Raw genomic sequence first — 7,872 nt, 5'->3', positions numbered from 1 at the left:
CAGGCTATGGAATATCCCCCAAAATTGGCAAAGGCTTCAGATGCTGGAAGCCCAGAAAAGACACAGATCTACACAGCAACTGTTTGGGTGAGGGCTGGGAAGAATGGGGTGTCCGCATGGTCTGAGCTGTATTTAACATGGTCTCAGGAAATCTGAGTGGAAGTACCATGTTCACTGGGGACCCAGAAGAATGGGGAGGGTGTCAGATATAAAGAAGAGGTTTTGGTGACAATGGAAGTGATGATAAGTTGAAGTTCAGACATCCCTCTCCACCTATCAGGGCTAATGGATTCAGATCCTTGGAGATATCACTCTAACCCTCTACCCCAGTTTCCTTGCCTGTAAAGCAGGGATAGTAGCTAACCCCTGGCTATAGATTGGATCTTGAATATTCCTTAAAGGTCCACTTGTTATAGGCCTGGTTTACAGGTTGGCACTATTGGGAGGTAGTAGAGACTTTAAAAGGTGGAGCCCATTGGGGGCATGCCCTTGAAGGAGTGAAACCCCAATCCCTTCTTCTCTCGATTTTCACTTCCTGTCTATGAGGTAGCTGGTTTTGCTTTACCTTCATGATGTGCTGCCTTGCCACAGGCCCAAAAGCAACATGAACCAAAACCTCCAAAATTGCCAACCAAAATGAACTTTTTATCTTTATAAGCTTATTATCTCAAGTATTTGTCATAGTAACAGAAAGCTGACTAATACATGCATGAGTCTGTGGTAAGGATGAACAAAGAAAAATGCTTGTAGTTTGAAAATAACCTAGAACCAAGGAGGTGCTCATAGTAGCTACTTACAGAGAAAGTAGTCATAACAATGAAGCATTTGGTCCATGTGGCATGAACTATGCATTTGGTGCATTCTGGAGCTTCACTGCCCCTGCTGCAAGAGCCCCTCGTTAAATCTGTAGAAACTTTGGAGCCTATTGTTAAACTTGGCCTCCATGAAATGTTCAATTGCGTATACTCAGGATTACATTTTATTAAAAGCAGAGTAAATGTACCAAACTCATCACTTTCTAATTATTGTGCTATATTTTACTATCATTTGTGCTCTTGAGGTTTTGTGTTTTTTTTTTTGTTTTTTTTTTTTTTACCTCTGTGTATCTGAATGTGGAGTCACCATGCAATAGCTGCTACTATGAATCTCTTCCCAAGGCTGTTCAGCTCAGCTGACATTAAAGCTTGGAATTGACCAGGGGTGGAGCACAGAAATCATAAAATTATACGAATTGGGCCTTTAATTTTCTTCGTAGTTGTAGATGGACAGTGTGCCTTTATTTTGTTTATTTTTATGCCATGCTAAGGATCAAATTCAGTGCCTCATATGTCCTAGGCAAACACTCTGCCACTGAGCTACAGCCCCAGTCCAAATTGGGCCTTTAATTTTTAATAGCAGAGCAATTATTAAATTTCTACCAGCATACTATCTGATATCTATTATTCTATTACTATGGATTGATTTATGTCCCCCCACCCCTCAAAAAAATTCATATATAGAAGCTCCAACCCCTCCTGGGACTATATATGGAGATAGGATCTGTGAGGAGGTATTAAAGTTACATGAGGTTCATAAAGTGAAGAGGGACCGATCTAGTAGGACTAGTATCCTTGTAAGACGAGAGACACCAGACAGGTCACTGCACCATGTGAGGACACAACCAGAAGGCAATGGTCTATAGACCAGGAAGGGAGGCCTCACCGAGCACTGGACCATGCTGGCACTTTGGTTCCTTGTGAGAACTGGACTTTCAGAAAATAAATGTGTGCTACTTGAAACCCTTGGTCTGTAATATTTTTTATTATTGGAGCCTGAGCAAACCAATGTACTTGCTGTTGGTGGTGTCATTACTAAAGTGCGATCTAAGTTCATGGGAGGACTCTCTTCCCCCTTTCTTTTCTGCTTCTTCTCTTACCTCTCTGCCTCCTTGTGAAAACCCTTCATTCCCAGTGTGGTCAAGGTGGGTCTTCAAGCTGCACATGGCCACCGTGTCCTCTGCCGCATTCTGAGGTCGCAGTTTGTGGCTGATCCTTCTGTGTTTGGAGATTCTGAATGTGGGACCCTAGTCAGATATATTATTTAAAAGATTTTCTCCCATTTTATTTAGAATTGTCCTTTGAAGCACAGATTTCAAATTTGATGAAGTTCAACTTGTTCTATCTCCCTGCCTCTCTTTCTCTCTGCTTGTTGTTCCATTATAATAACTAAGAAACCAAGGACCTTGCTTAATCCAAGGACGCAAAAATTTATACATGTGTTCTCCTAAGAGTATTATAGTGGTAATCAGGTCTTTAATCCATGCTGAGTTAATTCTGCATCTGCATGGGGTGGGGTGCCTACTCCATTCTTCTGTATGTGTGGTTATCTTGTCCCTAAAGCATATGTTGCAAATCAGTTCACCACAAAGGTATGGGTTAATTTCTGGGCTCTCAATACTATTCCATTCATCAATTTCTGCAAAAAAAAAAAAAAAAAAAGAAAGAAAGAAAGAAAGAAAGAAAGAAAGTCACCTGGGATTTTGATAGGCCCGTATTGAATACGTAGATCAATTTAAGGAGTAGGTCAGAGCGTTCCAGGACAAAAAGGCCCTATGGACCAGGAGAAGCGCTTGCAGACAGTCTGCCGGATGAAAGTCGCACTGGGATGCCTGCTCCAAACTTGTCCTGGCTTGAGCAACAGGACCACCTGAGGACAGGGGTCTGGGGAGGATACCCAAGGGAGAGAGGTTTCCACTCAGGAGTCAAGAGCAAGATAAGGAAAGGAACCCAAGACAACTCTCATCCAGTAGCTCTATCATTGAATGACTGTGGTTACATCAATTCAATAACTTTTAGCAACTGAAATGTCTCCTTTCAGGAACAAGAGGATTGCTCAAAACTCAAGGGTGGTAAGCATGGATATTTCTAGATGCACTAGTGTGTTTGCAGAAGACAAAGAACAACCTAGATGTTCATCCATCTAGTTAGTTAAAGTGTGGCATATCTATACCACAGAGTACTGTGGAGCCATAAATACATGGTGATAGGGAACAGAGCATATCATACACATTATGTACTATTTTAAAATGAAAAGAAATGCATGTATATCTATCCCCTTGTGAGGTACTTACTATTCTCTGCATATTTTTCATGTGCAAATATGTATAATTTTAATATGTTTTAAAAGTCTCTGATAGAAATGAGCTCTACTGGGCTAGCATTGTGATCATCAAATTAAAAATCATGGCTTATTTATTCAATGCAATAAAATAGGTACACCCTGGCCAGGCATGGTGGTGCACACCTGTAATCCCAGCAACTTGGGAGGCTGAGGCAGGAGGACCACAATTTCAGAGCTGGTCTCAGCAATTTAGCAAGGCCCTAAGCAACTTAGATCCTGTCTCAAAATATAAAATAAAAAGGACTGGGGATGTAGCTCAGTGGTAAAGCACCCCTGTATTCAATCCCCAATATCTCCCCCGAAAAAGGGGGGGAGGTGTTTTTGTTTTTTTTTTTTTTAAACTAAAACTAAATCACATTGACTCTAATTAGTACTTCGCTAACTAAGTAATCTACTAAGATATAAATTTTTCCCTTTATGATTAAGTTTTAAAACTCTGAGATTATCAAAGATAATCTCTAGGAAATGAAGCAGATCTGGTGGACTCCTCATTCAATGTCTTCCATGTTTTACCCAAGAAGATACACAAATGGCCAGAAAGCACATGAAAAGATGTTCAACATAGTAGTCATTAGGGAAAAACCACCATAAGACTCCCCCTTACCCTCATTAGGATGGCTCTTATTTTCAAAAAGGAAAATAACAAGTGTTGGTGGGAATGTGGAGAAATTGGCACTCTTGTATGTTACTGGAGGAAATGTTAAGTGGTACAACTGCTATAGAAAACACAGGGGTTCTTCAAAAGCTAACCGCAGAGTTCTCATATAGCCCAGCAATTACACGTCCAAGTTTACATCCCAAAGAAACGAAAGTTGAGATGCAAATAGAAACATGCATAGTCGTGTCCATAGTATTGTCGTTCAAAATACCCAAAGGGGTGGAAGCTGTCAGTGTCCACCAACAGAGGAACAAATAAAGAAAATGTGCTGTATTCATACAACAAAATATTATCCAGGGGGCATGCCTGTACTCCTAGCTGCTCAGGAGGCTAAGGCAGGAGGATCCAAAGTTCAAGGCCACACTGGGTCATTTAGTGAGACCTTGTCTCAAATAAAGTTTGAAAAGGGCTGGAGACACAGATCAGTGGTAAAGTGCTTGCCTAGCATGTGCACGACCCTGGGTTCAATTCCTAGTACCCCAGCAGGGAAGAGTATCCGTCCATCAAATGGGATGAAGTTCCGCTACTTACTGCACAGGGGTGAACCTTGACAACATTTCAGCCACAGGGAACTACTGCTGCTCCCACACCTGTCAGAGCACTGCTCTCTGGGCAGGGCCTGGTGGGTGGCCACTACTCCAGCTGCTCAGTCTCTGCTCTTCCCCATTGTTCCACTTCCTCTTACCTTCCTCAGGACTTGATCCCTACTAAACATCTTTTATCCTAAACTACCTCAGCAACCAATTCCCCTTTCCGAAGAACTCAGCTGGTCACAAATCCCAAGTGATTCTGGCCCACCCCAGCTGGGTCATTGATTTTGCATATGATAGAGTTTTACAAGCTAATGCCAACAGCTCTCCCTTCTCACTTCTTGATGTGTGTGTGTATGTGTGTGTGTGTGTGTGTGTGTGTGTGTGACCACATTAGGCATGAGATCACATTTTTTGTGTCTCTGGGGGCTTCTCTCTGACACACCTTTGGGACTCAGCCCATGCTCAGTCCATGCGCACCTCACAATTCCTAGTGTCCTGCGTTCTTCATCTGTATCCTTGTAGCAGTTAGTCACTGAAATATGTTCTCTCTACCTTTGAGAGCAGGACTGTGACCTACTCCCAGCAGAAAGGGCTAGGGGAGGGGAGGGAGCTGGCATGCGGAGCCACAGAGACCTGGGTGCAGAGCCTAGGTTTCTCCAGTTATAAGCTATGTAACCTTGAACAAGTAATTTACCTCATCCTGCATCAGTTTCCTGATCTATAAAATAAGAACAGCGGTGCCTACTTTGTAGCTTGTTTGTGAGGCTTGAGAGGTAGCAAATGTTCACAGGCTGCCCAGCACAGGCTTGGAGCAGGGTAAATGTTATGTTGGGGGTCTTCAGGCATTATTACTGCATCTGAACCTTCAAGGCCTGGCACAGAGGAAGAGTTTTTGAATGAGTGACATTTGAGCCAAAGACCCTCCAAGTCATATGACATGTATACTCAGGGATGCCATGTCATGCTAAGCCAAAGTACACCTGGGCAAGCCATGCCCTGATGGGGGAAGGGTTTTGCTCCTGGACCAGCCAGGAGGGGCTCACATCTGCAAACACAACTCTCTATGGAACAGAAGTTGGGAAGAGCCTGATGACACGGCCCCGTGCCGATCAGGTCCCAGCCGAGACATCTGTGCACCTGATTTTGCCATCTTCTATCTTTGCCTGAGATACTGGAGCCTTTGCTCACAACAGCAGAGTGGGTCTGGGTCAACCGAGAAGATGTCACTTGTCTTTGCCCCCAGACCTCTGGCTAAGGGGTCCAGCCCTAGATGGGGCCACTGTCCATATTCCTGATACTAACCCCCGGGTTCCCATAACCTGTTCCCTGTTTCTTCACCTCTACCAAGGCTGCCTCCCTCCTCCTGTGCTTTCCCTGCCTTCCCACCAGAGGGGGCATGTGTCTGGGAAGCAGTGCATGTAAGGCCAGGTCAGTCCTTTGGGACTCTGACTGGGGCCCCTAATGTGGGCCAGGAGATGCTAGGCCCTGACAAGGTCCCTGCCCCCCTAGAGCTGGCATTCTAGGGAGAGGTCCACAGTGCAACCGCGCATAAGACCCAACAGAGGGAAATAAACGAAGCTGGGAAACGGGGTGCAGAGAGAGGGCCACTCTGGAGCAGGCAGAGCCTTGGTGGTGGCTGCGACGATTTGGCTCTGACTCTGAAAGGATTTGAGTAGAGGACGTAGGACCACTGGGACCTCTGTGCTGCCACATGAGAACAGACTGGTGGTGGTCAAAGGAAGGCTGGGAGGGGAGTGCAGAGGTGACCCAGAGATCCAGGCAGAGACAGTGGGGCTGGGGCTGGCAGGAGGCTCTCCCCTGGAGTTTGTCCTTTAGCCGGGCAGGCAGCCTTTGCTGGCAGAGTTAAGGGAAGTCAAGGGCGATAGATACCAAGGATTGAGCTGCGAGCCTCAGTTTCCTCATTTGTAAAACAGATGGCCTAATTTGCAATGTTGTGAGACTGAATGAGCTGATGCATGTCAAGGAGCTGGTCATGTTGGGAACTGAGAAGGAACTCAGCAAGGGTTGGCCCACAGTCTACAGGGCAGGGGGATCCACCTGCTTCTCATTTTGGGGGGTTCCCTATTCCTGCAGACTTGGCCTGGTCAATTCCTGTGCATCCTCTTCCCTCCCTCAGGTATCAACTCTCAGTGAAGCATTTCCTGATTCCTCCACCCTTATTTGTCACCACTGTGGATCCTAGACTCCTCCCTCACGTCCCTAAAAACGATGCAATGCTGTCCCTCCTGTAGAAAGGAAGCCCACAATACTAGTGACAGACGCTCTGTCTATAACTGAATGGATGTGAGATCTTCTCAGTTTGCACCTTGCCTCCAAGTTTAAAGTTCTCTGGTCAGTGTCTGCACCAGATTCCCATGACCTCACCCCTCCCTCCTCAGATCTGTCCCATAAACTACTTTGGAACAGGGGTGGGGAGGTCACCAGTCTAGGCAGCCAAGGTCTGACAGGCATTGCTGCGGCTGTGTTCTTGTTAAAACAGGGCTCTTTCCTCCTTTGCCCTAGAATCTCTCCCACTTAATACAAGCAGCTTGCCCAGGTCTGAGGTGTAGGACCTTCAGTGTAAATTCAGGAACAGTCCCAAGCAACTGGGCACATCGAACATGTCCCACTTCTACAATGGCTGAGCTTTTGATATCATTTAATTTGACAAACCAAAATATGACACACTCTCCTTGAACAAATAAAGCATTAAAGTACTACAAAGAATCAAGACTCCATGGGGGAAATGGCTGGTTCTAGGTCTGGAAGTCAGAGAGTACAATCCTGGAATGACTCATGCCAGAACTGAGAAAAATGCTAAAAAAAAAAAAAAAAAAAAAAAATTATGACATTTTGAAAGGGTATAGAGCCAACTTGGAGGAATTCTTCCACTGGCCAAATCTGCTAACATTTGGGTATCAAAGTTACGAGAGTAATGGATTGTTACCCACTGAATAAAGGAAGAATTCATGGATCCACACTGCTAATGAATGAATAAGAAGAATTAGTTTTCTTTCACTACAAAGGCAACTCATAATGAAGGATGGATGGAACTAGAAAAGCATCTAGTATGGTAATAATTTATTCATGTAAGAAATATCAATTAATACTAAACTAAAATTTGAGGAGTGACATGGTATTTGCAAAGTTTATCTTCTCCTGTGACATTATTTTTGAAGGAAAAAGCCAGCAGCAATCAGAGGGATGCAAGTCCATATCATGTGCCTCCCAGGGTGCACTGAGAACTCAGCAGCACCTTGGTGATGGTCTTGCCCCAAATGCATAACCTAATCTACCCATGAGGATATGTCAAGTGTGCACATCACTGCTCTGCGGTCCTTTCAAAGGTGGGATTGAAGGAGATTCAGGAAACCTGACAACTGAATGCATATGGATCCTGCACTAGAAAAACAAAAGCCCTACTGGATTGCTGGGTCCCCTGTGCAACTGAAGTGTGGATTGTGCACCTGTGTGTTGAGATTTTTATTGTTATTTCTTTCTAATTTGAAGTCTCTTTAGAGT

This window comes from Sciurus vulgaris (genome assembly GCF_902686455.1).
Source record: "Sciurus vulgaris genome assembly, chromosome: 13".
Classification (NCBI taxonomy): domain Eukaryota; kingdom Metazoa; phylum Chordata; class Mammalia; order Rodentia; family Sciuridae; genus Sciurus; species Sciurus vulgaris.
The sequence above is the reverse complement of the archived record's forward strand: the minus strand, read 5'-3'. Positions refer to the sequence as shown.